Source organism: Haliotis cracherodii, unplaced genomic scaffold, assembly GCF_022045235.1.
Source record: "Haliotis cracherodii isolate W230 unplaced genomic scaffold, xgHalCrac1.p SCAF_8, whole genome shotgun sequence".
Taxonomy (NCBI): Eukaryota; Metazoa; Mollusca; class Gastropoda; order Lepetellida; family Haliotidae; genus Haliotis; species Haliotis cracherodii.
The window spans coordinates 13,076,299-13,094,709 of NW_027266341.1; the positions used below are offsets into that span (position 1 = coordinate 13,076,299).

The 18,411-nt window shown below is 42.2% G+C and overlaps 1 protein-coding gene across 4 annotated transcripts in view; it reads left to right on the top strand.

The window, feature by feature from the left end:
- The window catches only part of LOC139450759 (thymosin beta-like), a 69,105-nt gene that overhangs the window by 15,181 nt on the left and 35,513 nt on the right, over positions 1-18,411 (top strand). Inside the window, exon 1 of one of the 4 annotated variants that reach the window (XM_071232582.1) lies at positions 8,272-8,547. The exons of the other annotated variants lie outside the window; for them this stretch is intronic. The gene's annotated coding sequence lies outside the window, so the exon portion shown is untranslated. Of the gene's footprint in view, positions 1-8,271; positions 8,548-18,411 lie in introns of those variants that run through there. 4 annotated transcript variants of the gene reach the window in all.

The window sequence follows — 18,411 nt, forward strand, 5'->3', positions numbered from 1 at the left end:
CGCCCAGGGCGCTCTCAAAATTAGAAATAGGGGGCTCTTATTAGAATATAATTTTGGTGAGATTAAAAACGAGGTTGAAAGATTGTAAATTTTGTGGTTTATGCTGACAGCCTGAAAGGAAGTAAAAGAAGAATCTGTGTGTATTATACACGACTGATATATTTTCGAGAATTAAATTGCCCATAATCAAGGATGCATATAACAAACGAGTGCCTATTATACACGTATAAATAAGTCTTTTGTACGTTGATCAATCGGAAAGGGTGCTAACTGGGATTGTTCACTAGCCAATATATTAGCAAATAACGCTGTGGGTGCTTATTAGAGCGGGGCGCTTATTACGTCGAATACGGTACCGTATATTACTGTAGATAAGCCGCATATTTTAGGACCAGAAAAACGATTCTTTACAAAGGGTGTGGCTTATGTAAGGGATACACTTTCCTGAATGTTTTATCAGATCGGGATCTGTCAAACATCAACAAAGAGTCCAATACTGATAGATTACAACTGCTTGAAAGTTTGAAGTTTGCTACGACCACAGCCATAATTGTTATAAATGATCAATAAAATGCATATTAGATATTGTCATGTATTTAACGATTCAAACATTTAAGGTTTATTATTCTTCTTAAACGCCATGATCTTTACATGTAACAACATTATCCACAGATGAAATCGTCAATAGCTATTACATAGTTTTGAAAATTTGATATATTGAAATGGAACAAGTATCTACCTTATCAATGTGGCAAATTAACAACTGATAGGCTAGTTATTCCATTCGCCATTTGCCAAAAGACGTGTTCTTGTGAGCAGCTGTTTCCTGTGATGTCACAAACGATGGAGACTGTGATTGCTTCGTGTTCTGTAGAAAGCAACACAAGCAGTACACAAGGAAATGAGCACTGATAATAACGGGGCCGATTGGTACTGTTATGTTGTTTACACAAACACTCAAGGTGTGGGTGCTTAGCGGATGTGTTGGGAGTAATTAACTGTTGAGAAATTAACTTAATAAACTTGAGAAGCCTGTGAGTAGGTGATGGTCATTCCCCCTGTTTATAGTTTACATAATCCAAATGGATTAACACACATTTGTGGCGGCAAAGTTTGACGTTGTTTTGAAGAAAATTGGTGAGTTACTGCATAGGAGTATAAAATATATAGTCAGAGCTCCAGATAAGCTGCGTATCTGCGTAAAAATACGCATCAGATATGCAGAAATATGCAGTAAAATAAAATCCAAGCGTATCAAATACACAACGAACATTACAGATACGCTACAAAAATAAAACTTGTGTGTATCATCATGTGAAGTAACCCTGCGTATTTGATTAGCAAATCAGCAACTTATTTTGAAATTATAAACGGGCATTCTGTCAACCTTGCATTCCGGGCATTCCTTCCACGATGACAGTTACATCATGATCATTTGCCATCACACTTTCTTGTGGAAGTATCGTGGTATTTTGAGTCCTATAGAGCTCTCGAACCCACACAAAACCAGTTTGCAGGGCCTAGATGAATAGTGTTTTGAAATATTCAACTTAAATACGCACATGTTTAAAAACTAGTGGGTAACAGAAATTTTGAATACCCAGATAGAATTACTGATACCCAATGATTTTAAAATGCATGGGTAAAATACCCACAACACCAAAAGCTTATCTGGAGCTCTGTATAGTATACATTTATGGACTGACACTCTCACCATATGGAGGAAAGTTGAAAAGTCATCTCACACCTCAGACTCAGTCACAAAAAGCAATATGACAAGGTATGTCCATCTTGCAATCAACCTGAATCAATTTCTCACTTCCTACTGGAATATCAAGACCATGCCCCAGCACGGCTTGGTTAAAACAAGAATTGCAGTTATCTGTCGTAGATCTCCTAAAGCCAAGAGATGCAATAGTGAACGTATATAAACAGAGCAGCCAAAGATTAAAATGAAATTATAACAATATGCGAAAATAGAAATCAAATCAATACAAAAATAGAAATTCTATGAATACTGAAACTTGCAATAGATATGTGTACCCAACTCACACACGAGTCCCAAAGAGGGACAGGTCAGCCAAAATTCCTAAGGCAGACGGCAACCTCTTAAACACTTAAAGCAAGAACAACATCATGAATTCAAAAAGAAAATGCCACGTTTACAATGCCGCTTTCAAACTGCGAGTCTTCGCTCTAGCCGAGACAACAAACAATGGTGCAGCTGCATGAGAGTTTGACATCAATGAAAAATAAGTGAGTCTGGAGAAAAGAGAAGACGTCACTCATGGAAATGCTGAAAACCTAGAAAGCAAGATGGTTTAACATATCTCCATACGTTTAACCTGAAGACATCCTGTCCGACTGGATTACAGAGCAACGTCAGTGTGGCTACATAGTTACCAGAAATATGATTCGACATTTGGCACTGACCATCTACGAGTCCAAGAAGGCGGGAGTTCGATCTATCTTTGACGGTCAAGGCATTTTCATGATTCAAGGAGAAATCTCACACTTTGACAAAGACTCAGATCACCCCAAAGCTGCCCGACCAGGTCAACACCTGTTGAGCTATTTCATCACCTGTGATTTAGGAACGTAAGACCATATACTAAGAACTTTCTCACATTGAAAACATAGACAAGACACTTTTTTGCATGGGTCAATGCTCATTATGACAATGACTGGATTGTCTGGCCCTGACTCAATTATTTACAGTCCGTCGTCATGTAGCTGGAATATCGCTGAGTGCGGCGCTAAACAACAAACAAACAAACAAAAGTTGACTGCATGCAGTTGTTGTTTTTTGTTGATGTTCTGTCAGTCAGGCAGTTTGGCTGTTGAGCAGTTCATGACGTGGTCTGATGTTAAATGACATGTCTCTATTTCAAACTGGTGTCATTGGGTTTTCAAAGCTGTTTGCCTACGCACCGAAAGAAAGAACTACCGATAATTGTGTTTAACAAGTGAAAAACTTTGTGTGTTATGTTGGCTGGAAAAGTTGCCTCAGAATTTAACTGGTTTCAAATTAAAATCCTGAAAATTTGAATGTTAATCTAATTAAATCGTTCACTGTAAATGCTATGGGTGCAATTGCACAATAATTGATTAAATAGACACCTATTAGTCAGAACGTTTGAACATCCAACTAATTGATCAAATGTGAAAAAATGGTTTCATAAGTATTTGGGAAATATTCCATTTGAAGGTTTTACATCCTTGTGCAAATGTATGCAAGTATGACAGCACCATATAAAGGCTTTCTAAACAGGCAGACCTAGACAGTGATTAAACACAAGGAAACATACTGAAGAGTTAGTTCCATCAACAAACCACAAATACAGTCATTACTACCGGTACACTGGAACAAAATATCAAAAGGACATTTTGATGGTTAAGTGAAATTTGGTAGGACATTCTTCTATGTCATTACCAAAACTGAAAAATATTTTGGATGACCTAAAGATTTTGGATGAGTAATATCCTAGAAAATGTAGCGATCTGAAACACTGCTTGGTGGTGTATAATGCAGATTATTTGAAAATCTCTGTCACATAGTTTGTGTGGTTGTTGATGTGGGTTGGGGGAGTAGCCTTGTGGTTGTATGCTCGTCATGCTAAAGGCCTGGGTTCGCTTCCCACATGTTTCTTGTGTCTGCGTATTTCTGTTGTTATATTGTTGGAATATTTGATGGAATTGTTGGAATTATCCTTGCTCATAAATACTGCATGCTTAGACAAGCCATAATCGGACTGTTTGAAAATCATATTCACAGTGACTGGTGTACTTGTTGATAAGGGGTGGTGGGGTAGCAGAGTGGTTACAGCTTTGGCTTGCCATACTGAAAGCCAGAGTTTGATTCCACACATGAGTAATTTTCTAGGACTATTGCTAAAAGCGGTGTAAAACCATGCTCACTGACTTTGAATTAGCCCGAAATATCTCCTATTCTAGACAAAACATGTTGAGAGTTGACACTTCTCATACTCATGCAAGTGCACAGGCTTTGCTCCTAACAATGAACTGCATTGCTGGAAAGTCTATTTAAACATGGAAAAGCAGAAACACCCCCCAAAACCGGATTTGCTACGAACAGGCTCTTCTGTGCCTTTGTTTGACAACCTACCCAGACCCACATGCATGACAGGATGTTAGCACTGTGCTTTTTGTCCCCCTGCTTCAACATTGTCAAATTATAGTGGTGCGGAGGTCGCAACTCTGCAAAGCCTCGACCCGGTCATTGTCTGGATTAAAGGGACTCTCTGCTCTACATTTTGGTGCCCATTTAACTCCCATGTATGAAATGAGGCTTTGTCACTGTGCAGTTAGGTAACAATAACGTTTCATTGCTATAGGTTATAAAATTGATTTTAGCAGACAAAATGTTTCAACGTCTTGAATAAAAGTTTCTAGGACTACCCATTTTCCTGAGCCTAATCCTCCGCCAAGGCTGAGGTCCATTTGGAAGATTGTATCTCTTCATTCAAACAACGCTTTACATGTCTTTAACTCATTTTTTATATCTCAGTCAATCCAGTACTATGGGCAGCAGATAGACACAGGTACAAATTGCAGCGTTTAGACTGACACTCAAAATGGCCGCCACAGAACCCTTTAAGTGGCCCTGTTAGGTTATACATATCCTCAAAGGAGGGCAAGAACAGCTACCGGCCATCTTTATGTGTCGCTGGACATCAAGGATAATGTCCGTGTTGCTGTCATCCTGTGTCCGAGCTGCCCCATGCTTCGGGGCTACAATCAAAGGAGTCATTTACCATATCTGATGACCACAACAACAGAAGTCCTCATGGATGACCTTGGACTTCACCCCTGTGATCAGGAGAAAGTTCATCAAAGTGAGGGGCGGTCGGGTAGCCTAGTGGTTAAAGCCTTCGCTCGTCACGCCGAAGACCTGGTTTCGATTCCCGACATGGGTGCAATGTGTGAAGCCCATTTCTGGTGTCCCCCGCCGTGATATTGCTGGAATATTGCTAAAGCGATGTAAAACCATACTCACTCACTCACTTACTCGCTTGGGGACATATTTAATAACTTGGAGCCCATTGGCTTATCTGTTTATGACAAAGTTCACAAAGAATAAACATTGAAAAAACAGAAGACCTGTCTTCATAAGGACATGCAGTAATCCAGATGCACAAGAATAAAGAGCTGTTCTTGACCTCTCATTTGTTACAGATAATAGCCCCAGAACCATTTACACAATGCACAAAGTTTCTGTTACCCAGAGGCAGCTTGCCCAAGCGCAGATAACACTACATAATGCATGGTATGAATTCACATGATCAAATTTTGCTTTGATTTGTCTAGTATTATTTACAATAATATCAATGTCTATCTTAAACAAAGTATCACTTTTTTCCCCTGTTGATTTAATATTCTTTTATTTTGTTCCTGTAATTTCCAAAGAAATGTCACTTTTAACTTAGTTTGAACGGTATACTGTAAAATTGTTCCTCTTGTTGATCATATTTTACACAAAGATTGATGTCTGTCTGCTCCTTTTTCTCACCTACCCCAGTAAGTTTCAAGTTTAGTAACACATTTTGATATTTTGTACCTAAACAATTGTATGCCTCTGCTTGCTTTCTAATATGTTAAAATCTTTATTAGACCTTTGTTATCAGTCAGTGGTAAAACAAAAAAACACCTTAACTATTTTTTTTACTTCTGTGTAAACATATCTCGGTAAGTATTAAAAAAGAAAAATTCTTATTCAGTTTCATGATGTCCAAGGTCCTGAACAATTATTTAAACATGCTGAGTTTTATATCTTGTGTGATATATTAATAATAATAACATATATTTTATTGCTATATTGGGTCTTCAGACTTACCGATAATAAACAACACCCACTAAATTGAGAAAAAATGTTTTTCGACTTTCCTGATTTTTTTACACTCAGATCCATAAACCAATTAATAAAACCAAAAAATGCCTTATAGTGAAAACACGCTCCACGTTTACCTCCTCTTACATTGAGTATGGTATGTTACTTCAAGGATGTTTCATGAAAATAGATGTTTGTATCAAAATCTTAAATAAAGATCGTGTTGTTTCCTCATAGAATTGGATCCCATCCAGCTTCCTGGTGGAAATGCAGTGAGACCCCTGTGATATAACACATATACCACCTGTCTCTTGTGTTTAACAGGGCAGGATATATATATACACAGATATTGCACCTGACTGTGCACTGTTCCACAAAAGCTGAATCAGCTTATACTGCAAGTCGTGCCCTGCCTACTGCCTGCCCCATAAACACTGTCAAGCGTCGGGGCGGTCGGGTAGCCTAGTGGTTTAAGCATTCGCTCGTCACGCCAAAGACCCGGGTTCGATTCCCGACATGGGTGCAATGTGTGAAGCCCATTTCTGGTGTCCCCCGCTGTGATATTGCTGGAAAATTGCTAAAAGCGGCGTAAAACCAAACTCGCTCACTCACTCACTGTCAAGTGTCACCTCACGTGGGAAAAACAGTTCACTGCACCAGCAACACCAGTACAGTAGTCAAATATAGCAAATACAGCCCATGTAAGTCTATAATGTTTGGCAAGTCTAGATTACTGCAGTATGAAGAGAGCCTCTGGGCTCCTTTTTATTATATTTCTATTAAGATAATTTAACAACTATTTTTTTTCCCTGTACGATATGTATATTTCAGAGACTAGATGTTAGTCTACCAGTACAGCTGTGAATACAGATCAAGGATACATGCATCTAGGATTCCAAACTAAGTGCCCTGAGTGCATGTTTTGGGGGGAAATTACTTTGTTCAAAATAATATTTGGAAATTCTATTTTGTTAAGTTCAGGGCTATTTTATTATTACATTCAATATGACAATTAAAACAAAGCATTAAACCCTATTCCTCTTATTGATCAGTGAATACAAGTGACCTCTACATAGCCTAACATTCGTTATTACTATCACATGAATTGGGAATTTCTGTCTGACATTAGCTGCAGTTCGAGGATAATAGCCTCTGAGCAGCTCTAGACAAACCCCTGCAGATAATGAGTATATGTAGCTGTGTAATGATATATATAATAAAGGCATGAAATGGCCGCTCCCTTACAAGTAGCAGAATATACATCTGCAAATCCCATGTTGATTTCAGAGCAGAAATGGTGTCCAGTAGCACATGTGTGTAAGAGACTAAAATGAAGAGCAGGCGGTGACAGTGTGCAGTATGGTTAATTATAGGGTGTTGATGGTGTGGTTTGTGATTCATGGTATTAACCACCACTTTGCCTGGCCCCAAGTTTTAGAACCTGCAGCGAAGTAGCTGGCACATCACTCACTCACTCACTCACTCACTCACTCACTACTCACTACTCACTCACTACTCACTCACTCAGTGTGCTGTTAATTTTGCAAATTTCAATATCTTTAGACACGGAAAGCTATTTTCCCTGTACATTCAGGTGCAGTTGTTATGGTTTTATTATCTTTCGGGTATTCAGAGTTTTTCCGACCACTGTGCTACATAATAACTTTCTCTAATTCTTTTATTCTTTTAAAATTTCTCTTAATGCTTTGAATAAGTTCGACTTCCTAACAACATTAACTGTCAGCACTAATTTGTACATGCTGAGCCTGGCCTTCTTCAAGCCAATAATACCATAATAATGCATTGTAACCTAGGAAACATTTTAATTAATAAATAGGTGTAAATACACACCCACAGTCATTAATTCACCATTATCTTCAAATGATTGATTCATTATTGCGATGTTGCAGATAATAACTCTTCTTTTATGACGGCCATTAATATAATTAAATATTCAATTTCTGCTCCACTTATTGATTTGGATTCAAGGCTATTTTAATTTTTTCAACTTACATTCTTGCCTAGTACCAGTTAGCTTGTCATGGCCATGGTACCAGGTATTCATTGCTCACACATAGCTATGTATGTCTCTAGTAGATGCCCTTATATGGTGATTCCAAGAATGGGCAGAGTTAGTCCTTCCAAAGCAATACATCTTTGTAAAAGTACTTGCTGAACCTAGCACAATACATCAGCTATAACTTCAACAGTCATAAGTCAAGCTTTCACGACTTTCAGTCGTTTACTCAAAGTGACTCCACACCCAGCATCCCAAAGCCTATGTTGGTATTTCCTTATAAGGAATGTTTACATCTGCACGCTCCACATCGACAAAGTCTATAAATGGACGGTTACAACAAACCTAAATATGGTTCACACGCTTGTGCTGTTGTCCGACAAAGCTGATGTGAGGCTTACTTGGAGCTTAACCTGCGCAAATCTCCCCGTCTTGAATCGCCAATCGGGGGACAAGACAGTTTGGGGAAGTTGCCCAGCACAGTGATTGACCATTGACCAGTGCCCTCCATACCGGAGAGTCATAGCAGGTGAAACCAGTGTGAAGCTCGTTAACTGCATACCTGCACAGGTAGTTCAAGCATCTGGTTTAGGGGACATCTTGCATGGGATAGAGACGTCACGCCTCATTGCTTGGACCTCACATTGTGGACATTGTAAATCTAGTCTCCTGCTGGTTCCTTGTAAGTTTTCTTTGTTATTGCATTGTCTGTTTGAAAGTAATTTTTTGTTTTGCATTTGGTAGATGTTTGCATATTTATGAAGTGTAAATATGGCAGTGATGTTAATTATTAAACCATATTTGTCAGTGGATAATTTGCAATATTGTAATGATGGAGTAATGCATTGGAAGCATATTTTCTACAATGCAATGTGTTTTAATGATTATGGAGGTTTAGTATCCATTTTTGCCTCTGCAGTAGATTGAAATTCAATTTTAAAATCCCACTCAGATGTAATTTGCAAGTCGTCTATTTTAAGCCCTTGGTTAAATAAATTTAACAAATACCTTATTTGCATAAGAATATTGCAATGTCTCTACCCACTTATACAAAACACGGAAAAATATTGCTGTGGTTTCAACAAGTAACATTTGCCAAAAATAGTTGTTGTCAATTTTTTTGCACATAGTTTAGACACTGAAGCACTGTAAACTGATTTTTATATGTATGGTCACTGTTAGGCAGTAACGTCTAGCACTTCCTGTCTTCAAGGCTGTGTCAACAGTTGTTTGACCTTTGGGTGATAGAGAGAGGCGATATAGCCCTATACATACACCTGTGTATAACTTTAATATAGCATGGCTCATGCACTACTCTTTGTCACCTGGTATTGATTGGCTGTTTGTAGTGGATAATGAGTCTCAGTGCTATGTAGTTCAGGTAAATAAGGCCACATTTTCTTTGCATCAGACACAAAACATATATATGAATCATTTACTTTATAAGTTTGAATTTAAGTCTGATAAGAATTTATATATACCGTATTCGACGTAATAAGCACCCCGCTCTAATAAGAGCCCACGGCGATATTTGCTAATATATTGGCTAGTGAACAATCCCAATTAGCACCACTTCCCGATTGATCAATGTACAAAAGACTTATTTATTCGTGTATAATACGCACTCGTGTGTTATATACACCCTTAATTATGGGCAATTAAATTCTGGAAAAATATATCTGTCACATATAAATATTTCAGGCTGTCAGCATGAACCATGAAATTTATCTTTCAACTCTTTTTTTTTCACCAAAATAATATTCTAATAAGAGCCCCCTCTTTCTAATTATAGAGCGCCCTGGGCGCTTATTACGTCGAATATGGTATATAGGATTTCTGTGTATATATATATATGTTTGTGTATGTTCTGTGTGGATGAAGATTGTGATATTTGGATGCTGTACAATTTGTGCAAAACCTTTTTTAGCCTCCTTCCTTGAACTTGTGTTCGGTGCCTGAATTCACTGTGTGTAGTTGCTTCCTTGAGGCGAATCCCAGATCTACACTGATTAGGTTTTTCGGTTGGTCAGCACCACGTATCTGCTCATGGATTTCACCAAAGTTGAAAATGTATAAAACCTGCAAAACTACAGGCTTTCCTCCCTTATGAAGCTGACAGGCACTGATATAGCTGAAATGCCATTCAAAACAGTGTTAAACCCAACTAGCTCATTCAGACTTGCGGTTCTTGTCGATGCTGCAGCATTTCGCACTGCAAGATAATGAGTGGATGAAACACTGTTTGGATAGTACTCCTGGCTAGGTGCTTGTCCAAGTCACAACCACGATGGAGTCAACATTCACGACGCCTTCTACATTACGGGTAAAGCGATACAGCTAGGTCACGATACAATATGTATGTCAATCGTGGTTTGTAGCAGCTTTGTTCAATAAGTAAACTTGAAAAGCTAATAACAACACATTTTTCAATATTTGATTGGCAAAAATGCTAGGGTAGGTTCATTAAACGAGTAATCAGTAATATATTTTAGCAAATGATTCGTCTTGTACCGATACAGAAACAAACCATATCATTGCATGAAAACTCAAGATGCATCATCTACATTCGCGACACAGTCTACATTTGGGACACAGTCTACATTCGCGATGCAGTCTACGTTCGCGATGCAGTCTACGTTCGAGACGCAGTCTAAGTTCGTGGCGCAGTCTACATTCATGTCGCCATGCAGTCTACATTCGTGACGCAGTCTACATTCGTGACGCAGTCTACTTTCGCGACGCAGTCTACATTAGTGACGCAGTCTACATTCGAGACACAGTCTACATTAGCGACAAAGTCTACATTCGCGACACAGTCTACATTCGCTATGCAGTCTACATTCGCGACACAGTCTACATTCGCGACACAGTCTACATTCGTGACACAGTCTACATTCACAATGCAGTCTACATTTTCAACGCAGTCTACATTCACAATGCAGTCTACATTTGCAACGCAGTCTACATTCACAATGCAGTCTACATTCGAGACACAGTCTACATTCGCGACGCAGTCTACATTCACAATGCAGTCTACATTCGCAACACAGTCTACATTCGTGACACAGTCTACATTTACAATGCAGTCTACATTTGCAACGCAGTCTACATTCACAATGCAGTCTACATTCACAATGCAGTCTACATTTGCAACGCAGTCTACATTCACAATGCAGTCTACATTCGAGACACAGTCTACATTCGAGACGCAGTCTACATTAGCGACAAAGTCTACATTCGAGACACAGTCTACATTCGAGACGCAGTCTACATTAGCGACAAAGTCTACCTTTCGCGACACAGTCTACATTCGCAATGCAGTCTACATTCGCGACACAGTCTACATTCGTGACACAGTCTACATTCACAATGCAGTCTACATTTGCAACGCAGTCTACATTCACAATACAGTCTACATTTGCAACGCAGTCTACATTCACAATGCAGTCTACATTCGAGACACAGTCTACATTCGCGACGCAGTCTACATTCACAATGCAGTCTACATTCGCGACGCAGTCTACATTCGCGACGCAGTCTACATTCGCAATGCAGTCTACATTCGCGACGCAGTCTACATTCACAATGCAGTCTACGTTTACGGTGCAGTCTACATTCACAATGCAGTCTACATTCGAGACGCAGTCTCCATTCGTGACGCAGTCTACATTCGAGACACAGTCTACATTCACAATGCAGTCTACGTTTGCGATGCAAACTACAATTATAGTGCGGCGTGTCAGCTTAATGTGGGAGGAAAGCCCCAAGTGATGCAGGTATCGGACCTTTACCACTTCGATGAAACCCAAGAGTACGGGTATGGTGCTGACAAACCTAGAAACATAATCGGGGCGAACCGGGATTCGAAGCCACAATCATAGGTTTCTGGCGTGCCCAAGGGACGCATCTCTGCACAGCAAAACGTGGCGCCTTAGATGACCGGGCCATCCGTGACCCTTTATACTTTGAACTAATCATTAATAGGTAGATGTTATCATTATCATTATTAAGACTTACAAGATAATTTCAAGTGATCATGGAATATCTGAAATATCATTTCTTATCTTGTATGCTCTTCATTCCACCTTCTTTATCACTTTCTTAAGAATTAAAAAGTAATGTTTGTGCAGAAAGAACATTTATTTACTGGCACATAAATAATGCCTACAAAGTAGCTAGAGGCACTGATTGCCCAGACATGCAGAGTTGCTTCCCTTATGCATGCCAGAATCCTATGATCATGGTTTGAATCCCAGATTCATCCTGATTTTGAGCCTGTGGGAATTTTAGGTAAAATTATAAGTCACCAGTAACCTATTATTGTAAGAGGCATCTAAATGAATCAGTTGGTCAGGGTCAGTGACTTGGTTGCTTGTGTGTCATTGTTTCCAATTGTGTGGATCAATTCTGGAATATTGCTGATTATGGCTTTAGACAACAAACACATCAGTCTGCAACTAGTGTAAAGTTTTGTCAGCTAATAATAATCCATATACCGTATTCGATGTAATAAGCGCCCAGAGCGCTCTCAAAATTAGAAATAGGGGGCTCTTATTAGAACATTATTTTGTCGGAAGTTGAGTTGAAAGATAAATTTCTTGGTTTATGCTGACAGCCTGAAATGTTTATATACGAGAGATATAATTTGCCAGAATTTAATTGCCCATAATTAAGGGTACATATAACCCACGAGTGCGTATTATACGAGAATAAATAAGTATTGTGTACATTGATCAATCGGAAAGGGTGCTAATTGGGATTGTTCACTAGCCAATATATTAGCAAATATCGCTGTGGGCGCTTATTAGAGCGGGGCGCTTATTACGTTGAATAAGGTAATAACAATAAATTCTGCTGAAAATTATCCCAGGAGCCATGTTTGGGTTGACCCGTGAAGATCTGGTATAGAATAGGTCTTCAGCAACCCATGCTTGCCATAAAAGATGACTATGCTTGTTGTAAGAGGCGACTAGTCGGGTAGTCAGACTCGCTGACTTTGTTGATGCATGTCATCGTATCCCAATTGCGTGGATCAGTGCTCATGATGTCAATCACTGGATTGTCTGGTCCTGACTCAATTATTTACAGACCGCCGTCATATATCTGGAATATTGCTGAGTGCGGTGTTAAACAACAAACCAAACCAAAACCAAACCAAACCATGTTTGGGTAAGAAGTGTCCAAAGTTTTTGGCGGAGACTGACTGATACACCCTGATTATGGTTCTTGGTTTGACACCACCACAACTGCATCACATCCGGATGCTAAAATACTCCGCAGCATTAGACCAAACTCTCACAGAATTGCATTTATTGCTAACTATTATGACGATTGACAAGTAACCAAGTTTCCAATGTTAGTGCTTTCATGGATAGCCAGTCTATTTTTGTTAAGATCTTTTTTGTTTGTTTGTTTGTTTGTTGTTTAACGCTGCACTCAGCAATATTCCAGATAAATGACGGCGTTAAGATTTTTACTGATATTAGTATATAATATTTAAATTGTCAGGATTTATTCTTGAATGAATTAAATCAGAACATGCAACAAAAAACGAAATACTTTAAGCATGCTCTATTTTGATGCCGCAGTATCAAGTAGAAAAACTTCTGCTTCCAAGCAGGGCAAAAGCATGTATGGTAGTTGCCTTATATTTGACTGATTGACTCCACTGTTAAAATGTGTTGGTTACACTGCAGTGGGAGAAGGTGTCGTACGTCGGAGAACTTGTACCCAATCCCATTCACTGTTTGTGAATTTAATACTTTTAAACCAAACACTGTGATACACTTGGGGTAGAAGGGAAGATCTTTTATGTAAAAATACAATTTTTTTGTTGTTTAATCACAGATCATGATGTTAATAATTAAAGATTTCAAGGACTTTTCTCCCTCCCTTGTACACAAGCGGCCATGTTGTGTTCAACACGCCCCTCCCAATGAGATGGCTGACAGGCCATGTGACATTCTTCTTCCCTCACAGCACATTTCCACAGAGCAGTGGGAGACAATACTTGCATGACCCAGAATATCTCTCAACAGTTTCTGCAAATTCCAGTCAAGGTCAGCCAGACATAGGACCATGCGCAATGATCGCACTAACTAATGCATGGATAATATTGCTTTGGTCACAGCCCATGGCTCACATTCCAATGAAAGTCCTATAATGTGTATTTACAAGCCACAATTGCATTCAACACTGTCTATATGTGACAAAAAATAATTTGTATTGATGCATGGCAAAGTTTGAGGCAAGTCTTGTCATGTTATTTTTGGTATGTTCTGTAGATTTACTCTGTTGAGGAAGGTGTGATGGAATGGTTAGTGGGATCTCTTGGTCGGAGGACCTGGGCCCAGTTCCACAAAGCGATCTTAGCGCTATGATTGTCGTTAGTCAGTGGTAAAGAATGGGAGTTATGATCGACTTAGCGCTAAGATCGCTTTGTGGAACGGGGCCCCGGGTTGTTTCTAAATGGTTGAATGTTGTACAGTGTGTCATGGTAGTGCAGGGATTTATTCGGACGGGCAGTTCCTCCGAGCAGTCTTAGGTGATCGTAACTCTAAGGGTCATCATTATTCCTATTAGGCTTATGATAGTCGTAGCGATAAGATCTCTTTATGGAACAGGGCCCTGATCAGAGGCAGATATTTAGCCCCAAGCATGCAACAGATATCAATAAGAGTTCTCAAATAAGAATTGAAAAGGGCGGCCCGGTTGGCCCGGTTGGCCCGGTTGTCTAAGGCACCGCGATTCTCTGTCCTGAGTTGCGTCCCTTGGGCACGCCAGATACTTGTGATTGGTTCGAATATCGGTTCGCCCCGTTTATGTTTCTAGGTTTGTCAGCATCATACCCATGCTCTTGGGTTTCACTGAATTGGTAAATGTCTGAGACCTGCATCACTTGGGGCTTTCCTTCCACATTAAGGTGACACGCAGTGATATGACTGGAATACTGTTAAAAGCAGCATTAAACCCAACTCACTCACTCACTCACTCACTGGAATTGAAAAAATTCCAATTTATGTTAACATTCTTATAATCAATGTTACATTCTCTTTCTGATTAAATCCTCCTTGGGGCACTTATTGCATTTTCCTTGCTCAAGAAAATCTACATGACATAGTTGTAACCATTTTCCCTAATAAAAAATGTTACCACACAAAAAACTTCGTTTTTGTATGATATACGACCACCCTTACGGGGCCTCACCACCAACGGCGCCTCACGCCAGGGGGAGCAACTCTCACCCAAATCACTTTCCTTATGTCATCTGTAAGAGACAGACGTGTTGATTTTTCACACAAGACAAAATAAGAGAAATCTATCGTTCGACAAGAACCATGGCTGACCAAACTGTATGTATGGTACATTTCTTTCATTGCAAAGGCGTAATACCTCGCATTGTGAAGTTATAGAGTTGTAATTGACGCCACGTGCACGGCACCTTTGAATTCAAATGGCCGTAATGGCGTCCATATTGTAGTCCCACGGGCTGATACATGTAACACCAAGGCCATTAAGAAACGGCTTGGGGTTTTGTTATATCATACAGCATTGGACTACAATTTTTTCCTTTACAAAACCCAAGGTGGTGTGTTAATTTATAAACTACACTTACCTTTTTTACGGGTTTTACACCTTAGCGCGTAACACGCCCCTTTGGTGTTATAGTTAAACTACGACATTGGCTATTAGTATCGCGTTACAAATCGCATTCTACATTACGCCTTTGCTTCTAGTTTCACAATTTATGCACGTATTTTTCCGATCTTTATATCGCACTGATACACGTTAATACCCTTCCCGCCCACCTCAGAAATTACGGTCTTGTTTACAAAGACCTTCAAACTGTGTACGGGTTGTTCTAAGACAGGCACGAACGCTGCCTGATATGTCTGGCGGAGGACATTGCCTTTACCCCCCAAAAGAGACAAGTTGACTCGTTCCACTTTAAAGAGGTCTATAAAGGCGGGGGTAGATATCAGATCTACTAAGACATCCCCCCCCCCCCCCCCCCCATCTAAAAAGGGTAAAAAAGCTGCCGAGATTGTCTCCCCCGCTCCCTCTCCGGGGGCCGGGGGAGAAGGCTGGAGGGTCCCCGTAGTAAGCACTGCACCCTCTCCTGCACTGTCTTTGGCAGACTGTTCTGCGTTACTTAAGTCGCCGATGGCGTCGATGATGGAGGAGGTGAAGTCTCGGCTCCGGAGGAGCTACGGGCTGAGCCTTCCCCGTTGTCGGCGCCGGACGCGGCTTCGAGATCTGTGTTATGCCCGGCGTCGGCCGAGGCAGGCCACTTATCTCGGGGACGATCCGAGACCGGGCTTCGGCTCCGGCTCGAGGTCGCTCCCCAGCGGAGGGGTGGCGGGCGCCGGCCCGTGCACTACCGACGCACAATTTTCCCTAGCGGAGCCAGACGCCTCTTCCGAGGCCGAGGCTTTCACTAGTGGATTCGTAGCCCGGAGCCAGGGGGGTTCCGTTTGTCTCGGGGACGATCCGAGACCGAGCTTCGGCTCCGGCTCGAGGTCGCTCCCAAGCGTAGTGGTGGCGGGCGCCGGCCCGTGCACCACCGACGCACAATTTTCCCTAGCGGAGCCAGACGCCTCTTCCGAGGCCGAGGCTTCCACTAGTGGATACCTGCCCCGGAGCAAGGTTGGTTCCCTTTGTCTCGGGGACGATCCGAGACCGAGCTTCGGCTCGGGCTCGCGGTCGATCCCCAGCGTAGTGGTGGCGGGCGCCGGCTCGGCCCGTGCACTACCGACGCACAACTTTCCCTAGCGGAGCCAGACGCCTCTTCCGAGGCCGAGGCTTCCACTAGTGGATACCTAGCCCGGTGCCAGGTGGGTTCCCTTGGACCTCCGGCACCTCGGCACCGGGACTCGGCATCGGGCCGGGTGCAGAGGCACGTGCGGGACAGGATTGTCCAGGTACTGCCTCAGGTGGCTGCGCCCATGCCAGAGTCGGAGACACCCAACTTGACTAAGGTCAAGCAGGGCCGGCTGTTGCCCCCCCTTTCCCGCGTGCGGTGCGGAGTTGAAGGCTGCTTACATATGCTTCGAGGAGCAATATCATAATGCATGCCAACAGCTCCGTGTGTCCGTACACTCCGCGTATCTGTCGGCTGTACAGAGGGAGTTAGCGGGAGAGGGGCCGGTCGACTCTTCGGAGTTGGCCGCGCAACTAAGGGAAGTTCAGTTATCTTACGCGGGACGCTATTCGTAGCTGTGCCTCGCAGATGATGTGCGCTGTTATGGGCATGCGCAGGCGGTGGATGTCGGTATCTAAATACTCGACTTACACATGCCAAGACTTAATTGCTTTGCCGTATAAGAGGGTGCCACCCTCTTCCCTGGGGCTCAGCAGGTGGTCCGAGAGGCCGCTCAATGGTATACTTCCATCAAAGACTCATGAGGCCATGTTGGAGGTACCAAGCGTTAAAACCGCGTAAGCGGGCCTCTCCAATTGTCCCCCCCTACGCTAACGCACGGGTCAGACGTCCACACCTGCTTGGAAGCCGCCGCTTCCTTCAGGTATAAGGGCGCCGGGAGGAGCAAGAGAGGCACGGGCCGGGGCAAGGCAGCTGGTCGAGACCAACAGCTTATTCGCGGGGCTGGGAACGATGGGTTCCCATTAGCGCCCGAAGAGCCCCGGGTGAACCCACAGTCGCAAGTTATCGAACTGCCGACAGCCGGGGTTCACTGCCTCCAGCCGGATGTCCCCGTAGGCGGCCGACTGGCTCTATTCCTGAAGGAATCGGAGACAGTTACATCACAATCCCCGGACCCCGTCCATTTTAAGGGATGGCCATTTGCCTCGGTGGAAACATCATCCGCCCCTCCCCTTCTCCGGGATAAAGCACACTCCGGTGCCTGCTACCCGAGAGAAGGCGGAATTCCTCCGTGCCGAGGTCGACGCACTTATGAAAGCTGCGATCGAACCGGGTCCCGAGGGACAGGAAAGCGAGGGCTTCTACTCGACTTGTTTCCTAGTCACCAAACAGTGATCTCACCTGTCGAGACAGGAGAATGGCTAACGTCAATAGACTTAAGTACGCCTATCTCCACATACCAATACACCCCGAGTTCAAGAAATACCTGAGGTTTTCTTTCGACGGGAGGTGTTATCAGTTCAGGGTTCTACCATTCGGGATCTTCACGGCCCCGAGGGTGTTCACCAAGCTGATGTTGAGTCCCGCCCAAGTGGCCAGGTCAAAAGGTCGGTTCTGCCATCCGTACCTCGACGACTGGTTACTAAGAGCTCTATCGCAATCCCTGAGTCAGATAGCTACACAACAAGTGATAGATATTCTGATCACGCTAGGGTGGATGGTCAGTCTCAAGAAGTCAGATCTGAGCCCCACTCAGAATCTAGTCTTCCTAGTGGCTAATTTCAACACGGTGAGAGGACGTGTATCTCTGTCACAAGATATCAAGTCCCTTAAGCGCAAGTCACACTGCTCGTACATAGCTCCAGTTACTGGACAACATGGCGGCGACAGTGGATTTGGTCTGGCGGGGCGCTTGAGAATTAGTCCCATTCAACAAGCACTCTG